Below are 22,072 nucleotides of genomic sequence, written 5' to 3' on the forward strand. Positions count from 1 at the left end.
AAATCTATTATTGACTGATACAGGGCTAATTGGTCAAGTTTAGTTAGTAGGGTTGGAGCTCCCCATTGCATTATTTTGTTATTTTTTTCTTGAAAATTAATTCAGTCTTTCGTATTCTTCTAGAAAATTAATTACGTTGGTTACCTTCTGTTTCAACTTAAGGTTCTTGTAGATAGATCTCTTCCAGGCTATGAAAAATTTGGTTGATCAAGTTTTGGTTGTTTAAAGTGGTAGGATGTGGTAAGCGGACATTGTATTTAGTGCGACACTTTGCCTACTCCTCCACAGGCACCTATGTTACCGGTAGCCGGGCAGAAGCGTTATTTAAATTAGAAATGGTATGTTTGATTATGAGCTTAATTAGAAAAAATAAATAATAAGAAAGAATATGCAAAACAATGACCAAGAAAAATTCATAAAATAAACAGACCTTGAAAGCATTTCTATATTAAAATTACAAACGTAATAATCATGGTGAGGTATTGAAAATTGAATTAAAATATTTAATTTGAATTTTATTTACATGCTTAAGATTTTTAATTTATTCTCCATTTTGTCCCCTTTATTTCGTGTAGCGTGATGCGTGAATTATTAAAAATGATAAAGTAAATTAAGCTGATAAGTTTATTATTTTATTTAATTAAACAAAATTTTCATTAACAGTTTGTTAAACTAATAATAACTAATAATTAAAAACTAATAACAAGACTTTGAAAGAAAAAACATAGTTTTTTTTACTGTGGTTTTCTCTTATTATTAATTTTTTTTAGTCGAAAACTATCATGGAAATATTCCTACTATAACTATCCCTACTAACCTTTAATTTTTTTTAAAAAAATTTTACTCTATGTATTACTACATTTTAGTAAAATGTATGTGCTTTGTTTCCATATTCTCTCCTACTTTTATTATTTTTTTATTCCTTTTGTTGTTTTTATTTCCTCAGTCAGTAAAAACATAGAAAATGAAACCAGGTTTTAACCCAGCCTTGATCAACTGCATATCACTAGTGGCATATGGAAAAAAAAACTAATAACAAGGCTAAGTGTCCAAAATTTTGCGACAATGTTTCATGTTTTGTCTAGTGCTGTACGAATACCTGTAACTACAACTAATAAACGCTTACAGACATTCATATTGGGAAAACTTATCCTGTAGGCCTAATTTAATAGAAAATTAATAGCCATTGAAATAATTTTGTTTAGATACTAGAGACCATTTTTCATATCAAAAACATTGCCCAAGTTCGTTTCATCTTATTTCCGATTAACGAGAAGGATGTGATTCTTTTAATTTAAAAAAAAAATTATAGCTCTATCCCATATAGCATGATACGTAAGTTAAACCTAAAATTTTGGGAAATTGGCTAAGTCAATACGCTTTATCAGTAAATTTTGCGTAATATTGATAGAATGATATTTCCTTTGGTAGAAAAGCTTTGGTATATTTTACGTAATATTAACGGAATGGTTTTTACTAACTACCCTTCTGTAAGATTGCTTTTCGTATATTTTACGAAAGATTGGCAAAAGAATATTTACTATTTAGATTTAGTAAAAATGATTCTGTGTATTTTACGAATTATTAACAAAGCAAATTTACAATTCAAATTTCAGTTTGCAAATTTTCTGTTTTTTGGATAACCACTTTTTTCTAGTTGTAAGTTGAAACTTACGTACTTTTTGACGTACTGTTGATGTAAACAATATGTAAAAATAACGCACTCATTCTTACCCAGTGATAGTGGTAAAATATTCGTAAAACAAACGAAATAGTTTAGGTAAATTTTACGTTTTTTGGATTACCATTTTTTGTTATAATTCGACATTTCAGTTTTACGTAAATTTTACGAATGCTTAATAAAATTTAGAGGTTAAATATACGTATTTTTGACGTAAAATTTATAGTTCTACTACCTGGCATTATTCATTGTATTAAATGAAAATACCGTTAGTATTCATCGGTTGAACCAGCAATACTTGCTTAAAAACGTTTTTTTTTTTCTTTTTGGATATTTTATTTAAATCTACCTATACAACAAGATCAAAACACCATCCATACAAGCTCTGAAATTTCCAAATCCATACATATCGTATTCTGAGTAAATAAAAGTGGCAGGATACTTTAGCTGAACCTATTTAGGTTAAGGGGATATTTTCTTGTTCTTTTAGGATTTCAGATGAAAATAGGATGCTCTAGAAGAAATCATAAGAATTTATTAACTTAGTCACCAATCTTTATTTATTTATTTATTTATTTATTGTAAAAAAACTATATATTTTCAGAATTTGAGGGCTCCACTGGTCGAAACTTTGAACAAAATTTGCTTGTTTATTTACAAAATGCTTTTAAATTATTGATTGCATAAATAAATTATAATGCATTACTAAATTTGAATTTAAAATTATTTCAATTTTTGTTAACTCATAATTCTAACAGAGAATTCTGAAGAAAATAAATTTAATAATTATGGGGCTAGGGCCTCTCAGACGTTATTATAAATCAGGACCTACATGTTTCAAAAAAGGGCGATTTGTCGGGGGACAAATTGTAGCAACTGTGCCAAAACTACAAATGTTTCTTACTTTTTTACGAATGTTTTGAAACATTGAGTGATAATGAATAACTTTTTTTTATAAAAAATAATAATAAGTAGGATATAAAAGAAACTAATAAACATTCTGATTAAATGTGTATATTAGAAAATCTTATTGAGATTAGTGTCGTATTAAAATCGTTTATTCAAATTGAACTTAGCAAAATTTGAACTAAGTTCTTTCACGCGTTAATTTTTAAACGAAGTCTCCAGAACGACTTACACGCGTTGGAATAAATCGAAACGATTTCAACTTCCAAGAATTTTCTGTTTTTGAAAGTATCATCCTACTGAAAATCATCCCCCCTTTCCACTCTGTTCTGAAATGCTTGTTGATCATGAAACATCTCTTGGTAAACTGTTTGTTAACGAAATAGTTTCAAGATTATCGCTGTCTGCAAAAACCAGTTACGTTTTCAAAATAAAAATAGTTTCTGTCTTGGCTATTTGCCATTTTGTCCCCCCTTGACATGCGAATCAGGTCTTCTCGAACATTTAGCGGCATTAAACATTCATTTTGTGATGAGTTAGCTTTTAAAAATAAATTACTGTACCGTGTACGATCAATTTTTTTAAAATTTAATTTGTATTTTAGAAATGTTTAATTTTTAAACTTTTGAAAATGTTGAGCTATTATCATATAAATGTTGCTTTTTAACTGTTTTAATTTATCGTTTAAAATTCTCTCGATTCCTTTTTTTTTTCTTTCTTCCTTTTTTTCCATTATCATGAGGCGCTTGTTTTTCTGAACATTTAGTTGTATAAAACATTTTTTTTGAGAGAAGTAGACACTTAAAAATAAATTTTTGTTTTGTCTATAATCAATTCCTAACTTTAATAGAATTTTTAAAAAAAATTTAATATTTTTAAATAATACTGTGTGATCACCAAACGAATTATGATAAAACGAATGAATTATGATCAATAAAAAAGTAAACGTTTGTGATAGGATCTTCTGATTATTATTTGTTACAGACGTGAGCTTTGCAATGATTGAAAATGAATTTATTTACTGTTCCTAACAAACATTATTTGAAATAAAAAGTTTTAAAATGGCTCGTTCGAGCCATTTTAAAAGTAGGCTAGTCAAAGTAGCCCTGAAAATATGCTACGTTCTGTTTGAAATAACGATTATTTTTCTTTCGGGCAAAACAGATTTTTCTTTTCTAACAAAACGGGCAGAGTAAAAACTTAGCGTGTCATTTCATCACATATTTTATTAATACCATTTTCGCTTTTACTTTATTTTTAATTTTTTTGGTGCAGAATAAATGGAAAAAAAAAAGGATATCTGTCTGCATGACTTAAGCTCCAATGTTTAGGTTTTTACTGCCGATCTTAATGATATAATAGGGTTAACTCAAATGTACAGTATGAAGAAAAAAAAAATTACCCTGAAAAACTTTTGATTAAATGATCGAATTTTTCTCGTTCTAGGACTCAATCTTAATGACTAGCGGGATTGACCTCAAATATGCTGATTAATAAATGCAGACGATACTTTAATTTCCTGAAAAATCGAATTTTAAGTATCTGACTTTTTGAAATTCAATTTCTCTGAACTATTCGACCGATTTTGCTCACATTTTGTATTCTGCATTTTCAAATAACTTTCTTTAAAATGGTGCAAGAAATTGCATACCTTACAATTCGAAATTTTTTCGATTATTCTTAAATAAAAAAATTATAAATTTTTACTAAAAGTTTTTTTTTTTTTTGCTTGGAACCTTTCGAAAACTTTTACCTAGGTAAGGTAACCTAGTAAGGTTCTAAAGGTAACCTAGGTTTACCTTTAGAAAAACGAATTTTATAATCATGTGCAATTTTTTTTTAATTCGCTTGAAAAGTTCACGTGATAAAGCGAAATACGCAAAAAGTAAAATTAATATTAAAGGGTTCAAACTTCGGATTGCTCTCTTGACCAAATTATTAAAACCATATTTCCCAGATTGCAGCTAGTACCCTCTATATTTCAGAGGTCAGAAATACGAATCCGTTGAAAAAAGGGTATGTTTATTCAGAGAAAGTTCGTTTTTTTGTCTGATTTTGTAACTTAAAATATCGTCTGCACTTATTAATTCGTACATTTGAGGTCATCCACTCGAGCCATTAAGATTGATTCCGAGAATGTGAAAATCAGATTATTAGATCAAATGTTATTCAGGGTAGTCCGTTTTTTTTTTCTTTTTTCCTGGCGCGCTGTGATTATTAAATAGGCCCGAATAACTAAGAAAATTAAATAAGCCTCATTGGAGTCAATTTCGATTTTTCACAGTTCCCCGAAAAGAAATTAAAAGTACCTTTTCCCCGTTTATTTTGATTTTTAGAATATACCTTATTTTTCTTTTATTTCTATTCAAACATATTACCAAATGCAATTAAGCAACATTGGCATCAAAAATAGTAAACGATTTTTTGCTTTTCTCCAATACGAATTAGTACTATTTTTCCGAAGCAATCCTGCAAGCATTCATGCAACCCTTCAAAGCATTCCTGCAAGCGATGAAACTAGTATATCTATCTTGATCAAGATGAAAAAGATTTCTCATCACCATGACGCACATCTTCAATGGATTCCATCACATGTTAATATTGGTGGTAACGAGATAACAGATAGATTGGCCAAAGAGGGCAGTGAGGAAGATATGCCCATCGGGTCATCTATTACTTATCAGGAACTATACTGCAATGAAAAATATAGAAAAAAATCAATCTAGCAAACTCCACCTACCCACCAATGGTACGCCGCAACATCTTCTGGCACCCTTCTGGGAATCAATTGCGATCGAAGCTCCCAGACTGCCTTGGCCAGATTCTCAACTGGTCACCTAAAATGTCTAACATTCGAAAGTGGCACAAGCATTTACCCGACTTGTAAAAAATGCTGTGTCCACCCAGCCTCACCGAAGCATATACTTGATTGTGTCGGACTATCCAGGGCGGACTAAACTTCCGATCCCCTTCTTGACATCGACTTTCTGGCTATCAACAACTTTTTGGAGTTGATCTGACTAATGTCAGATCTATGAGGATAAGCAACAACAACAACTATTTTTCCATTAATTTAGCCTTACAATAAATAACTTTTTTTTTCCCAATTACTGTTGATTTTAAATTATTTAGTTTTATAGATTCATGTCTTATAAGAATAATTATAAACATAAAAATTTTAAAATCTTTAGGTTAATGGGTTTTAAATAACTTTAAAAATATTTATTTGGTGAAGTCATCTGCCTGTGCTATCATGTTCATGCTGATCATTGAGTTTAACTGACATAAGGAATAAAAAATAATTAAATATTTAAGAACGTGCAAAAAACTTCTTTTTTTTATGAGAGCTATAAGCTATCTATCATTAATGCTACCTATAGAATATTAGTAATCTGCCTGTGCTATCATGTTCATGCTGATCATTTACTTTAACTGACATAAGGAATAAAAAATAATTAAATATTTAAGAACGTGCAAAAAACTTCTTTTTTTTATGAGAGCTATAAGCTATCTATCATTAATGCTACCTATAGAATATTAGTAATCTGCCTGTGCTATCATGTTCATGCTGATCATTGAGTTTAACTGACATAAGGAATAAAAAATAATTAAATATTTAAGAACGTGCAAAAAACTTCTTTTTTTTATGAGAGCTATAAGCTATCTATCATTAATGCTACCTATAGAATATTAGTAATCTGCCTGTGCTATCATGTTCATGCTGATCATTGAGTTTAACTGACATAAGGAATAAAAAATAATTAAATATTTAAGAACGTGCAAAAAACTTCTTTTTTTTATGAGAGCTATAAGCTATCTATCATTAATGCTACCTATAGAATATTAGTAATCTGCCTGTGCTATCATGTTCATGCTGATCATTGAGTTTAACTGACATAAGGAATAAAAAATAATTAAATATTTAAGAACGTGCAAAAAACTTCTTTTTTTTATGAGAGCTATAAGCTATCTATCATTAATGCTACCTATAGAATATTAGTAATCTGCCTGTGCTATCATGTTCATGCTGATCATTTACTTAAACTGACATAAGGAATAAAAAATAATTAAATATTAAAGAACGTGCAAAAAACTTTTTTTTTATGAGAGCTATAAGCTATCTATCGTTGATGTTACCTATAGAAAATTTGAAAGAAAGAAAATTTTTATCAAAGGCGAGTTCTCAGCCAATGAGAAAATGCCATTTTTCATATGGCTCTACAGAACGAACTAATTAAAAATTTCATCAAAATTTAGGATCGGGGCCTAAATTTGCCTTTCAGTCGCTATCCAAATTTCAGAATGATAGAACAAGCAGTTCTTGACGCAGAGAAGAGAGACGCGGACAAAAAGACAAACTCTTCATTTAATTATTATAGATCAGGGGTTTCCAACTTACATGAGGTCCGGGGCCGCAATTAAAAATACCAGTCAAATGGCGGGTTGAAACTTTATCAAAATTTTATTAGGACTCTTTATCTTTGAAGGAACATTAAATATTACTATCAGATTTTTATCAAGTTGTACAAAACAAAAGTATTATTTTGTAACGCGATTATTTTTGTATTTGAATAAGTATTTTCTTGGATGCATAACCTGAAAAAAAATTTCTTTGCACCGATGGTATGTTAAATTTCACAGAAACGGAGAAATTAGGGTTTTTGTAAACAAAAGAAAAGTATTTTAAACCCATATAGATTTTTTACGAAAATTGTCCGCAGAAAAAGGACAACTAATATATTTCAGTTCGCGGGCCACAAAAAAGGCTTCGATGCGGCCCGCCAGTTGGTAAACACTGTTATAGATAATAGCATTAACTCATAATCATTGACAAATATTTTTTTTTGCTGTTTTCAATAACTAAAATGCTTGAATACACTCTTTAATCTGCTCAAGTTGTTGATCAAAAGGAAAAAAAGATATGCTAATTGTTAAAAGAAAAACGTTGGACTCTGAAAGTTCGCATTTTGCCAAAAAGAACGATCTATTATATCTCTGAATAATGAAAGTCCTTTTTCTAAAAAGAAAATGTTTAAAATTTAAAAAGTTAATTTTTTGCGCTTTTAATTATACAAATTTTAAAAAAAATCGTGTTCGAATTACTACTATAGTTATAAACAAAATTTGTAGTTGTTTCTTACCTCTTCTTTTAGACATGATTTTATAAAACATTAATTCGCATTATTTTATTGGGATGAAACATTACGTATCGTACTGGAAACAATGCTAAAAAGTTAGGTTTGTTCTGAGTATAATGTTTTAATTTTATTAAAATTATATAGTTTGAAACTTCCTTTGCAGAATTGGAGATATGCTTTTCCGGGGCATTCTTGTGTCATGGGCCCTCATGTAATTTCCTTAACTCTCCCCCTCCTTATTTTAGGTCTTGTATGAATATGCTTCATATATTTATTTAAGTTCATGTCCATTATTTTGCTTAATCGATATACTTGTTTAATGATTGTTTTCAAAAACAGCGACAGAAAATTCTGGAAGTAATTTTTTGAAATAAATAATTTAGCTGTTTTGAAGTCATTAAGCTGATGTTTTTCTGAATATTCCCTTAATTATAAGACATGGATAAAACCAGCTATTCACGTGACTATTCTTTACTCGTCGGTAATTGAAAAAAAAAATTATCTGAACGGAGTCAAAACATAGACATAGAAATTTCTGGTAAGAAAGAAGTATATATTTACAATTAACAACTGGTTTCAAGCTTGTTGTCCTCTCGAGTTTTGACGTAACTACTTTCATTCATGGAATCACGATGTCACCCCCCAGTTCTTTCTACTTTGTCATTTTTCTTTTGTTTAAGTCCAATTAACGGGTTTGTTTTTCTCCAGCCTCAGAAACAAGTCTATCTTTTTTTTTATTATCGTTTTTGGAAAATCCAAGATTCGTTGTTCTGGTATATTCCATTTCATCTTTAAGTTTGTTTCCTCAACAATAAGGCGTTTCAACCATAGTGGTTATTCCGAAATCATGGAGTTATGTGTATTTTGCGTCGATATAATCAAGAAAATGATAACGTCGCGTGCAATTGTGGTCGCGTGTGAACTTTAAAAAAAAATGTCCGGGGTCATAGCCTGTTTTATGATAACAAGAAAGATGTCCGTTCGATATACCAAGCTACGTTTTAAACGTAAGTAATATGACTATTGTTCACAAACGCCCGCTTCAATAGTTAATGAACTCCCAACATTTATGATAAGAATCGTATCATCAAGATAAGTGTAGCTCTTTAGTTCAGCGTTTAGAGTAAAACTTTCACTGAAGAGGAAAGTATGTATAAACAAACGTAGACAAGGAATCTGCGTAAAAGTAATGGGATGATTAGGGTGAACTGGAATGTATAGAATAATTCATCTGTTTTATTCTGGACGTTTAGGATGAATGGACATTGTAATGACTTTTTAAATTGTTTAATGGCTAATATACGTTCGCTGATAAAAGCGGTATTCAATTGGAAGGCACACCGTTGTGATTGTTTTAAAAACTCTTTCACATTTTTTTATTATTTTGAATTATCATCCATCACATAATAAGTAAAATGGAACGTAATTGTTTTAACAATATTCTATGCTCGTTCACTAAAACTTTAAATAATTTTATCAATAAAAGAATCTGAAAGTGATTGCTGACAGCGGAATCTATAGCTTCTTCAATAGCATTTATGAAGTTAATCGTTGAATTGCGTTTTTTTTTTAATGCAAATGGTGGTGTAATTAACAAAAAATGACTCGACAATTACGAGTTTATTGTCAAAAATTAGAATTACAAATAAATAAATTGTATATGCAACGACAGATACATTATATGCAATTTATTAAATTTATAAGTAAATAGGGGGAAGTTTTGAAAAGTTGCCAAAAACGGTGTTTAAAAATTTTTTATTTTAAGTTTTCAGATGCGTATTCCATCTATACGCGTTTCCCTATGCAAAATAACGCGAAATCTTTCATATTTCTGTGAGTTTTATCGTAAATTTTTTTAATGTAAATTCAGTAGTTTTTCTTTTTGTTATATCTATTATGCTGAAAATAATATTTTCAAAATGCTTCTCTCTCTTCTTTTATTATTATAAAAATATAAATAAAAGTAAAATGTATTCTAGAAAAACGCAGAAATATAAAACATATAATTGTTTAATTTTTTTAGTATCAGAAATGGGTGCACTTAAGTTGAAGTAATTAAATAAATCACATATTTATTACTAATGTTTTTAAATTAAAAAAGAATAAAATTGATAAAAATGTAAAACTTGTGTTTACAACGGAATACACTGATATTTTTACATTTAAAACTGTAACTTGATGCATGATAATGCATCTTCAGTCACAATATCAATATACAATGATCACATAAGTAAACAATGACACACGATCAATCTACGCAATATACAAATTACACAATACAAATACAACTGAGAAAGGAACGGAAATAGAAATTTAATATTTAAAATTAAGTTAATTTTAATTTGGTAGGTATTTTTTTAATTACTCCAAAATACCTATCAAAGAGGAATTTTTATAACTTATAAATAATGTTATTTTTAAAAAAAGAAATTGAAAAAAAAACTATTAAGTTGTTAACAGGTGATTCCATGTCAAAGAGTAAATTAGAAATCATAATTTCACGCAAGTTTTTTTATGAATAAATTTCTCTGCACTCACATTTGATACTAAAATATATCATATATATCATATTTGATACATAAATGGATATTTAGAAAAATTTACGAAATACTTTTTTGACAAGTACATTAAATTATTTCGATGCCTAATATTTAAATCAGTCTGACATTTAAACTTAATTTCCCCTTTACGTTAGTGACAGCTACATATTAAAAAAAAAATTGTAATTCCGCAAAATGATTATATTATCAAGAAATTCTAAAATTCAAGAATTATAAAATAATTTTAGTAAAACTAAAAAAATAAACTCATCATGAATTTTTGGTTGTATGACCATGGTTCAACAAAGGTTTTGTAATTTCGAAGCAAAAATTTTGTATTTAATTTTAAATCACTCTAAAAATTTTGTTTAATTTTATTGAATATTTTCAATGTTATTGCAAAAACCGTGAGACAAAAAAATTAGTTTTTGTTGCATAAAAGTGGCCATATTACCATAAATACCTAAACTTGGCTTACGAAATTTTGTGCAATTATTTCATGTAATAAACAAAATGTTTGCTACAGGTTACAAATTTATTGTTTCATCTTTTATTTATTTATTATTATTATTATTTTATTTTTTTGGTATAGGTTGTTTANACATTTTTTTTTCTGTTTGTAATTTATTATCTGGCCCTCAAACTTCGAAAAGCTTTAAACTTCATTGATAAGTGAGAGAATTCGCACGATCTAAACACTTCTGAAATTATAAATGATTCTTTAAGTATTTCTTAAGAAATATGAAAAAAAATGCATCCATTATTTTGTCCACCCCAATATAGTGACTTTAATTAAAGATGCATGCAGAAAATACACATAAAAAAAGTACATTTTCCCCCGGTTTGCCTTAACATTTCATTTTGTATGAACTCAACACATTTATAACAATAAGTAATACACCGAAGAGCCATTACATTATGACCACCTTCATCTATAACAATGGGCTCGCCCAGGTTTTCATGGTTTCTCGTCCAGGAACAGTGTTTTCATGGGGCACATTAGGACCCATAATCCTCATAGAACAATCCCTGACGTCTGTAAGCTACTTGAACATAGTTGCAGACCAGGTTCTCCCATTCGTGGCAACAGTTTTTCCTGCGGGGGATGGTGTTTACCAACAGGATAATGCACCATGTCATAAGGGTCGAATCATCGAGGAACATTCCAGTGACTTTCAAGTCATGTCTAGGCCCCCAAATTCACCTGACCAATAGAGCATTTGTGGTCCTACTTGGACAACCAAATCCGTGCTGCCACGCTACCCCCTCAATGTTAGGGAATTGCAGGACCAGTTGGTGAGCGCATGGTACCAGATACCTCAGACTACCTATCAGCACCCTGTGGAATCAATGCTACGGCGGGTGCTAGCAGTTTTGAGGGCTAAAGGTGGTCCTACATGTTATTAGTAAGGTGGTCATAATGTAATGGCTCTTCGGTGTATTTTAGTACTCGTTTTAAGTGTTAAAAATTACAATGGATCAGGAATATTTATGAATTATTTTAAATGATATTAAAAAAAATATCAAATTTGATTTTAAAATTTTGAATACTGCATTTAAATATTTTTTTAACCTTCTCAAATGTAATTAATGGATCATTAAAAAAATCATGTGCTCAACGTAGCGTAGTTATCTTCCCTTTTATTTATAACACCACGCCTTCCAATGTTTTTCTCATTAGCCAGCGTACACAATGAAAGTGAATTTTTTTACTCGAATCACGTTTACGAATAATAAATAAGTTGTTGATCCAGCTGAGATGCAAAGATCAGTATCTTAAGAGCGAATGTTTTTAGATACCCTTCTAATATAAACATTATACTATTATTTTATTGCACTCTAGGCTTTATTCAAGGACCATCTTTTTATTTTGTTTGTAAATACTTCTAGAACAGGGGTTTCTAACTTACATGAGGCCGGGGGCCACAATTAAAAACACCATTCAAATGGCGGGCCACAACTTCGTCAAAATTTTATATAGGACTCTTTTATGTTTGAAGGAACACTAAATATTACTGTCAGATTTTTATCAAGTTGTTCAAAACAAAAGTATTGAATTATAATTAATAATAAATATTTTCTTGGATGCAAAACCTGAGAAAAAAATTTTTTTAGCACCGTTGGTAGGTTAAATTTCACAGAAACTAAGAAATCAATTTTTTTTTAACGAAAGAAAAGTATTTTAAACTCATATAAATTTTTCACGAAAATTGTCCGCAAAAAAGTGACAACTAATATATTTTAGTTCGCTGGTCACAAAAAAAAGACTTCTCGGGCCGGATGCAGCCCGCGAGCAGCCAGTTGGTGACCACTGTTTTAGAATGATATTGTAGTGACAATTGAAAAGTATTCTTACTTCCTTTCGATTTTATGGATACTTCTTTTCGATAGTATTGATACTTCCATTCGATAACTTCAACTGGTATCAATTCTTATCGATAGTGTCGAAAAAATGAATTATTAATAGTTTAAATTTAATTTGTTGATAATAGTTAATTCATTTATGTATTAATAATTACTACCTTTTTTAATAATATAATAGTTTAAATATATTCCTATAAGCATTTACATATGTTACTTATGTTCACCATAATTAATTGGGCAATTAAAATAACAATTAATTGATTGACATTTAATAGACCTAAAACAATTAATTGACTCAGACCATCCCGTCAGCGGTTAATAATCAGTTAAATAGTTTAGCTATTACTAGTTGTTAATTTAAATATGGTTGCTAAATAAATTCTTACAACAAGTATTTAAATAAGAGCAGCGGTGGTTCAGGGGATAGAGCACTCGCCTCCCACTGACGTGACCCGGGTTCGAATCCCGGCGATGGCTGGTTGATTCGATTTCCGTATCCGGCTTGCGCTGACCGCTGTGCTGACGTAAAATATCCTCAGTGATAGATGGATCTTGGGTTAGAGTCCCCTTGCCGTAAGACTAACCGTGAAAGATTTTCGTGGTTTTCATCTCCATGTAACGCAAATGCAGGTTAGTTCCAACAAAAAACTAATCCTCGATGGCAATTTTCTCCCAATTACTTGTTGAAGGAGTACCCTTGTCTTTTGGATTGGGTTCAAAATAATAAGGCTACGGAGTTAAATATTGGTAGTAGTAAGCTGAAAATTCGGTCGGCTGTTCTATGACGGTTATAAAAAAAGTACTCGAATAAATTTTTTTATTGTTGATTTGATCTAGGGAATAAAAATATTGCGACAGTTAGTCACTAACAAAACTACTTGCAACGGTTTTCATTCTCAAAATATTTAATAGAGCGTATGGTATGATGACCTTATCGATTCATTCAGTTTCTCCGAAATCCAGTAAAAAAAATGTTTGTGCAAATATGAATCAAAATCATTCAGCTCCAGCAAAAAAAAGCATTGTTGTGTTACGCACGCTCAACGTCACGTAAAATAAATAATGTCACTTTATTGTTATGCAGACAGACTTAGAAAATTTCATTATCCTTGTGACACAGTATAATCGTGAAAATGCAAGAGATATGATTGGCATGCAATATATTTGATAAATGATAAGAGATGACACTGTTTATTTACTTTTCTTTGACATAATTATTTGTTATTTCATTACATTAATTTGTCATTGTTTTACAACTTATCGTTGTAATAGTTTGGTTTCAAATGAAAGACTTATGCTTTTTTTCTACTTAGACTTATTGAAAGACTAATTACCGTCTATTTAGGTTTTATTTTATTTTATTTTTTTAATTTTGAATTGTGTTAAATGCTTCTTTTTAAATGTGTGCTTAAATACTATCATTATTTTCAGATTAAATGAAATATAATTAAGAAAAAGTATAATTATGTCTTAAAATCAATTAGTGAGAAAATGTTATTTATTTAAGTTATTTTTTTATTCATACCGAATAATTTTTTATACTTCGTGCAATGAGCAACGTTGTTCGATATGATAAATAACGCTTATTTTTTACACCACACAAACTTTTTTTTAAAAATCAGTATTTTAGTTGTGTGAAAAGTACCCAAAATATCACTCGCCGGAAATGATTTTTTTTTGTTGTTGTTATAAATAATGATAATTTTTAGTAGAAAATATATGTGAAAAAAATTGGTTTATTTTGCTCTGGTAAATGATAATATTCATTTTTATTTTTGAAAAAAAAATATTTTTATGATTTTTTTTATAGAAATAATGAGTAAATTTATCACAAATACACAGATAACTGTATTGAGATGTAATCAGATTTTGCATGGAATATATATTGTATTTAAGCAGTTTGCTAAATTACTTTCATAATAAATTTGAAACGAAGGATTGCACTTGTACAGAGCGCAAAATAAAAACAGACCACCCTGAATAACTTTTGATCTAATGATTGGATCTTCACGATCTAGGACTTAATCTTAATGGCTCGAGAGGGTGAACTCAAATACGCTAATTAATAAGTGTAGACGATATTTTAAGTTACGAAATCAAACAGAAATACGGACTTTCTCTGAATAAACATGCCTGTTTTTCGATGGATTCAGAATTCTGACCCCAAAATTTAGGGGGTAGCCGCAATTTAGGGAATATGGTCCCCATCAGTGGCGTACGCAGAATTTTTTCAAGGGGGGTGTTCATAATTTTCTGAAGCTACTAAAAGAAATTCGAGTATGTAATAAAGCACTATTATTTCCCTAATTTAGACAGCTAGACAGTTTTGACTTTTTATTTAGACAACATTGTTTAGTTAAATTTTGATTTGATTTTTTAAGTTTAAGAACATAATGTAATATCTTCTCGCATGTAATATCTTCTGAAAAAAGTCCAATGTCATATGGGTGGGAAGTAACACTTTGAGGGCCACTTTCACATTCATCAGATTTTGTTATGCTAAAAACGTTTTCTTCAACGGAAGTATCACATTTCTGTACAACAGAAAAACTTACATTGTTCTCCGTTCCCCCTTTTATATAATTTTTCACCGCATCTCCAAAATTCTCGAATTGTCTCAAAGACGATAGAACGTCTAATATTTCACAATCATCGCGTAAAGACCTCACGAATGACAGCCAGTCGTTGAAAACTATCGCGACTGGCAGAACAGAGAGGAATCAGTCCATAACAGTATCACGTGAATTTGGTTTCAAAAGTACAACCCTATTATAGTAAATGTTTTTTTTTAGTATTCTGAGAAATACCGTTAGAAAAAAAGGTAGGCATAAGGCAAATAAAAATATATAGTCTTAAAAAATAATACCCGCATAATTTCTACTAAAATTTTTATTTTTGCCATTTTGTCTGAGCTCAAGGGGTTGTTCAAACCCCTAACCCCCCTACCCTTGCGTACGCCATTGATCCCCATAGTTAAGTCAGGAGAGCGGTCCAAAGTTTTGACCCTTTAATGTTAATTTTACTTCTTGCGTATTTCGCCTTGAGAACTTTTTAAGCAAATTGAAAAAATTTTGCATGCTGTTATAAAATGCGTTCATCCAAAGATTACTAGGCAAAAAATGAACATTAGTATATAGTTATAATTTTTTATTATTTTATTGAAATAATTTTGAATTCGAAGCCGAAAAAATTTTGAATTGTAAGGTACACAATTTTTTAATTTTTTTAAATTATATATATAATTACTCGAAATCGGGTGAATAGTGCCTGAGAAATCAAATTTTAAATTAACGATTTCTTTAAAAATCGACTTCTCAGGAACTATTTAACCGATTTTGCTAAAATTTTGTATTTTGTCATGTTAAATTACATACTTTAAAGTGATGTTAAAAAAAATTTATTATTAAGAAAGACTCCTAAAACAAACGTGAAGATCCCATCATTAGATCGAAAGTTATTAAGGGTGGTCCGTTTTTTATTATGCACACTGTGCGTGGGCAAACCTTAAATAGAGGCATTTTTTTATCAATTTTATTTCGAAAGTGATTTTATTTAATTAAGTAAATTAATTAAAAATCACAAATTATTATTTATGACTTGCGTGGTACTTTGAGTACTTCAGTCTTGTTGCTCATTGTAGTAAATATGTAATCATAACAGAGAAAGCTCAAATCATACTCAGAACCAGTGGCCCCCATCCCCCCCAAGCTCTTGGGCGCATTNACTAGCATGCGGAAGTGGTCCCCATCCCCCCAAGCACTTAGACGCATTCACCCCCCCCCAAAAAAAAAAATTTGCTAACTTCCCCCTACCATGTTAGCTTGTTCGAAATAGTGGTACGTTGCTTCTTTTATTTATGTAATTACAAAAAAAAAATTCTCTCGTCTAAATTCCCCCCAAACTATTCGTTTTATTTAGTGTAAAAATCGCCCCCCCAAGCTTTAAGTGGGCGCATCGTGCTCCCACCTTCCCCCCTGATGGGGGCCCCTGCTCAGATTTTGCGATCTAGTCAGAGAGTGGTGTGAGGGAGGCAAAGGCCCCAGACAAAGATAGCAATCAAGGGTTGTGGGCAATAAAACATTAAAATCTATTACTTCATTTTAATTATGATTTTAATTTTTTAAAAAGGTAAATATTTACTCGAATAAAATATTTTTCGAAGAATGTAATATAATTTGAAAAAAAAAAAATGATTAATTTTAGGGTTTTAAAATAGACGAGTGAAAAAACACCTATGAACTTTACATATTTTTTATGTTTAAAAAGAGACTGTAAGAATATTTTGCTGGAAATAATTAGTCTAATTAGTATATGGGTTCTAGTATGGGTTTGTGGGATCTCATATATGGGCTCTCATATGGGTTTGTGGGTATATGGTTTAGCTTAACTAAGTGTTATATGATAGGGATATTTTTTACTCGTGTGTTAGCTTTGGAAAGTGTCTAATGCTCTATCTTATAGTGAATTAGCTTCACCCTACCTGACCATAGTAAGTGATTATTTCCAATAAGCTTAAAATATAAATAAAGGACGAAATTGCTTTATTTCATATTCATCTTTAAACCTATTTTTTTTCTGTGTTATAGACAGCGTTAGTTAAATAAATTAATATAACTTAATTTCGTTATCAGCATTAGGAAAAAAAAAACCTTTATGAAAATTTTCGTAACTTTATAATTATTATAAATCAAAACTTTATAGTTTAGGGTTATTCAAACTAACTTAACTACATTTTATCAATAATTAACATATTCATTAGTAAATATTTTGAAGTATAAGACATCAATTTTTTTCTATTTTTTCTGATATAGCAGATTATTTAATAATTCTTTTTATTGCTTTGTCATGAGCTTTAAGTTCTGTCGATTGCTGCTTTGATGGAATCCAGAAACATTTTTTTTTACCATTCTTTTAAAAGGAAAATTAAATTTCAGTAATTCCTAGCTGATTTTTGAGCATTTCAAACAAAGGTAAAATTTAGAAAATAATCTAAAAGGTTTTAATAAAAAAAAAATTTTAAAACAGGAAAATTCAGAAAATTAAACTTTCTCATATACTGACATTTAGGAAGCGACAAAATATATTTTGAAAGTAATAATTATATTAGTAGTAATGGAATTTCGAACGAACCGTTCGATAAAATATTTTACATTCAACGTATAAAATTAAATTAAATTGCTGCATTAATAATCGTCAAATTAAATATTATTAATAATTATCAAATTATAACATAAAGAATTATCAAATTATAGTGTATAAAATTAAGTCACTGTCATTCCGAGATAATTTTTAAGCAATTGAAACTAAGGTAAAATTTAGAAAAAATCTATAATATTTTAAAAATATTTTCACTTAAAATTAAAGCACGAAAATTCAGAAAAGTTAACTTTCTCATATACTGTCATTTAAGCAGTGACGAATTATATTTTGAAAGTAATTATAATATTAGTAGTAATGGAATTTTGAACGAAGTCTTGGAGAAATATTTTACATTCAATGTATAAAATTAAATATTCTACATGCAATGAGAATTTGAATTAGGTATTAATAAAAACTATTTTGTATCTAATACGGAAATTTTCGAAAATAATTTTTAATTTTCGTTCATTTGTAACCCATAACTAATAACTAATATTCTATGATATTTTAAGGATGCCTAAAATTCTTAACCATTTTCTATACAATAACAACTTAAATTCGTTGTTAATGATGTTTTGACAGTGAAAACAATTATAAACATATTAGTTATTCAGAATATTAAGTAATTGAATTTTTAATTAAAAATATTTTTAATACGATTTAAAAAAATAGTAAATGTTTAGATTAATTTAAGTAAAACTTTCAGTTAAGATTAAAATTCTCGAACGAAAATAGGATTATTAAAATTATTTTTCTGTCATTTAAAATTAATATTTTCTTCCCATAATAATTTAAAAATGCTTGAGTATGCAGCATTCTGTAAAGACAAGTCGTCTAGATAGTAAGAATTACGCCCGAAAAAAGTACTTATTTCTATTTTAAAACATATCACTGAATAAATATAAAGAGCACCGTCTAATAAATTGTAAAAAGAAGAAAAAAAACATTTTGAGAAAAAAAAAAAAAGAACTAAAAACTGGTGGTGGAATGACATCATATTATAGCATCGCACGATATGGCGCGTTCGTCTGGCCAATGATAGAATAAAGCCGGTGAATAGAGGATATGACGTAGGCTTGTGGGAAATAACGTGGAACGGATGTCTCCACAAGAAAGCCAAGTTAATGGAAACGTTCATTTTTGTCCATTTAAGTATCATCTGATGTTGAATATAAAAGAACCAAAGATGGATTTTGATTATATGCTTGGAATTTATTCAACTTCTGGCAGATGGAAATGATTTTAGAAGTTTCAGGATCTAATTGCGAGTAAAAGTTTAAAATGTTACTGCCAGATGATTTGCATTCTATTTCCAAGAAAAAATGACGTCAATGTGTTATTAAATACAAGCCTTTATGTTAACGTATCTTAAATGTCAAAGAAGATTTTCGATTGCAGAAAATATAAAACAATAAATTCATAATAATTTATCCGTATTGTAATCAATAACACAGGTTCTGAACTTTTTTGCTATTCGTAATTTTTTGAGATATATTTTAAGTAATTTATTTAATTTTTTTTATACGTACACTTACATTAGACTTTCATTAAAAAGATGATAATAATTTAAAGCGAAGAATTTTAGCTAATGTTATACTTCAATTGAGTTCGAAGGTTATGGGGAAAAGAAAATAATATTTAAAAACTTCGCTATTGATGTATTAGTTGCTTTTTTAAACATACATCAAAGATAAAAGAAAAAGAAAACCACGTGAATATATATAAAAAATATGTTTCTAAGAATGTTTGATTTTAATTTATGTTCGTTCATCTGAATTCATATTTCGATAAGGAATTTGATAATACGCTCTAATTTTGTAGAATATCTTGCAATTCGAAAAGTAATTAGATGTAATTTATTTTGCTTAAAAGCAATATAATTTGAAATGACAAAAAGACTTAATATCTTGATTGAACAATTTTATAAATAGTGAAATTTAATTATTTCTAATTTTTCATTTTAAATATTTACTTTAGAGTAAAATAAAGCATGTGAAAAGTAGAGAATCAATTTTGCTAAATGTAAGAACTAATTTCAACATAGTTCTGCTTAACAAAATATGTAGACTGAGTATTTCTTTACGTCAGTGTTTCCCAAAGTGTGGTACGCGTACTCTCAGGGGTACGGGAACAGTTTAGCGGGGGTACGTGTTCTTATGCGAAATATCTTGCAACAAGCGAAAATTTCAAAATTTTTTATTTAAAAATAAAGCTAGCCATAAAAATTTATGATTATGTATTTTTCTATTGGCTATTTTTTGTATAGTTAACAGTTAATAATTAGTGGTATCAACAGTCAGTTGTGATTTTTAACTTTATTGCAATTTTTTATGGTAAAAAATACGTTCATTTTCTTATTAGTGGTACATAGCGTTACGAAGGGTACACAAAAGTCATAAGTTTGGGAAACACTGCTTTACGTCGACACCACGTGACAATAATTTTTAATTAGTTAAAGAAAACCAGCTTCATTGAGTTCTGAAATATGCAGAAACCGCAAGCCTCAAGAAAACGTGTTTTAAATTATTTTTTTTTAAGTTACTTTATTTTTGTTCCTTAAACCGCAAATAATACATTTATATATGTTTTGGCTTAATTTATTCAGTTATAGAAACACAACAGATTTCTTATCAACCACATAGTAAAGTGAAATACCTATAAGTTCAAGGTTACGGAATCATCACTATAAACTCATGAAAAGTCTCTAGTAGGAATTTTTTAAAGTATTTTTTACTAGAACTATCTTTTTTTAAAACTAGATCTATCTTTTTGTGTCTTCTTACCCTTCGAGAACTTGTCCCGAAGCTTTCTTTTTCTTGATTTTCTTCACAGGTCAGCAGCACTCACCTGTGATTTCCTATCATTTATTAATTTCTTTTATCATAAGAAAACGCTGACTCCCCCCTCGACCAAATAAACTGTTGTTACTACATTTACTGACGTCAATAGAGAGGATTTTGAAAATTCAAGAAGATTTTGAACTAATGCAAGGTCTTAAGAAAGGTTGCACTTTTTGCCTTCAGCACTTTCAATTATTTCATTATTATTAATTTTTTTTTTTTTACCTCACATGTTTATTTATTTATTTTTTGCTCCGGGCTAAAACTTATCTTTCAACGAAAGTCTATTAATCTTAAATGAAATTGAATTGACATTGCTTTCCCTTTTGTTCCATCTGGAACTTTTTTTCTCTCTGAATACCATTCTTCTGAAAAGGTAAATAAAAATGTTATTTACAGGTAGTGTCGAAACAATTTTGTACACAATTGTAAAATTTGTTTTTTCCTAAAATAAGTTCATGAGACAGTAATGGCAACAACATTCATCATTTATAATATTGATAATCGAAAATCGTTTTGAGTTATAAGATGTAAAAATATGTAAATGTTTTATTTTTAACATCATGTGTAACAAATTTACTTCGTGATTTTATACAGACATCATCAGTTGAAAAAATATTTTCGAAATAGTAATTTATTATTTTTTTTTAAATAACCTTTTAAAATGATTTTTTAGTCTTTTCATATTCATCTAGAAATTAGTTATAAATATTAACTAGCAAGATTACATATAATAGAATAGGAGTGGTAAATGGAGAAGAGGAGAAACTTGAATATTGCTACCCGAGAGAAATGAATTATTGTTCCCGATGTACTTTTCTACGATTAATCGAATTAGGCTAAGTATTAGACGATAGAATTATTAGTTTAGAAGTTGAAATGATTTTAAATATAAGAAGTACAATTCACTTGTATCTATTTACGCCCTTGTAATTGCTATCGAAACATGAGAAAGAATTGTTTTAATGTCGCTTTTTTTCGCGAATCGAATAAGAGCAAACAGAAGTCAATCGGACTAATAGTGTCAATGTTGAAAAGTATTTAAGTATAAAAAGTGATATTTTTGAATTGAACTTATGTACAATTTTTACACGAATATCTATAAGCCATCAATAGATAAGTAAGGTATTGCTTCATGTGCATTATTTTACATTCAAAGGAGTCTAAAATAGATAGAAATTTTTTTTAAAAGGATGGGAAAATAAATAAAAATAAAAAAGTACTGTTTTACATAAAAACAGCAGCATCTTTAAAGTATTAGCCCGATCGGTAAGCATTTTGTTGCATTCAATTTGGCGTAAAAAATAAACATTGCAGACAGTACCTGAATTTTCTTATACCTTCTTTACATCAATGCCAAAAGTGTATGTCAGTATAGTGGCTCAGGATGGCTTTCAAAATTTAAATTCCAAAAAAAATTGATTATTATTAATTTAAACAATACATTAGAAAATCGTTATTTCA

General features: G+C 29.1%; 1 long non-coding RNA gene across 1 annotated transcript in view; it reads left to right on the forward strand.

The window, feature by feature from the left end:
• The first annotated feature begins 8,507 nt into the window (after nt 1-8,507).
• LOC139425381 (uncharacterized) overlaps nt 8,508-22,072 on the forward strand; it is a 144,566-nt gene continuing 131,001 nt past the window's right edge. Inside the window, exon 1 of the long non-coding RNA XR_011636620.1 lies at nt 8,508-8,732. This is a non-coding gene — a long non-coding RNA (uncharacterized lncRNA). The remainder of the gene's footprint in view (nt 8,733-22,072) is intronic.

This window comes from Parasteatoda tepidariorum, chromosome 4 (assembly GCF_043381705.1).
Source record: "Parasteatoda tepidariorum isolate YZ-2023 chromosome 4, CAS_Ptep_4.0, whole genome shotgun sequence".
NCBI lineage: Eukaryota > Metazoa > Arthropoda > Arachnida > Araneae > Theridiidae > Parasteatoda > Parasteatoda tepidariorum.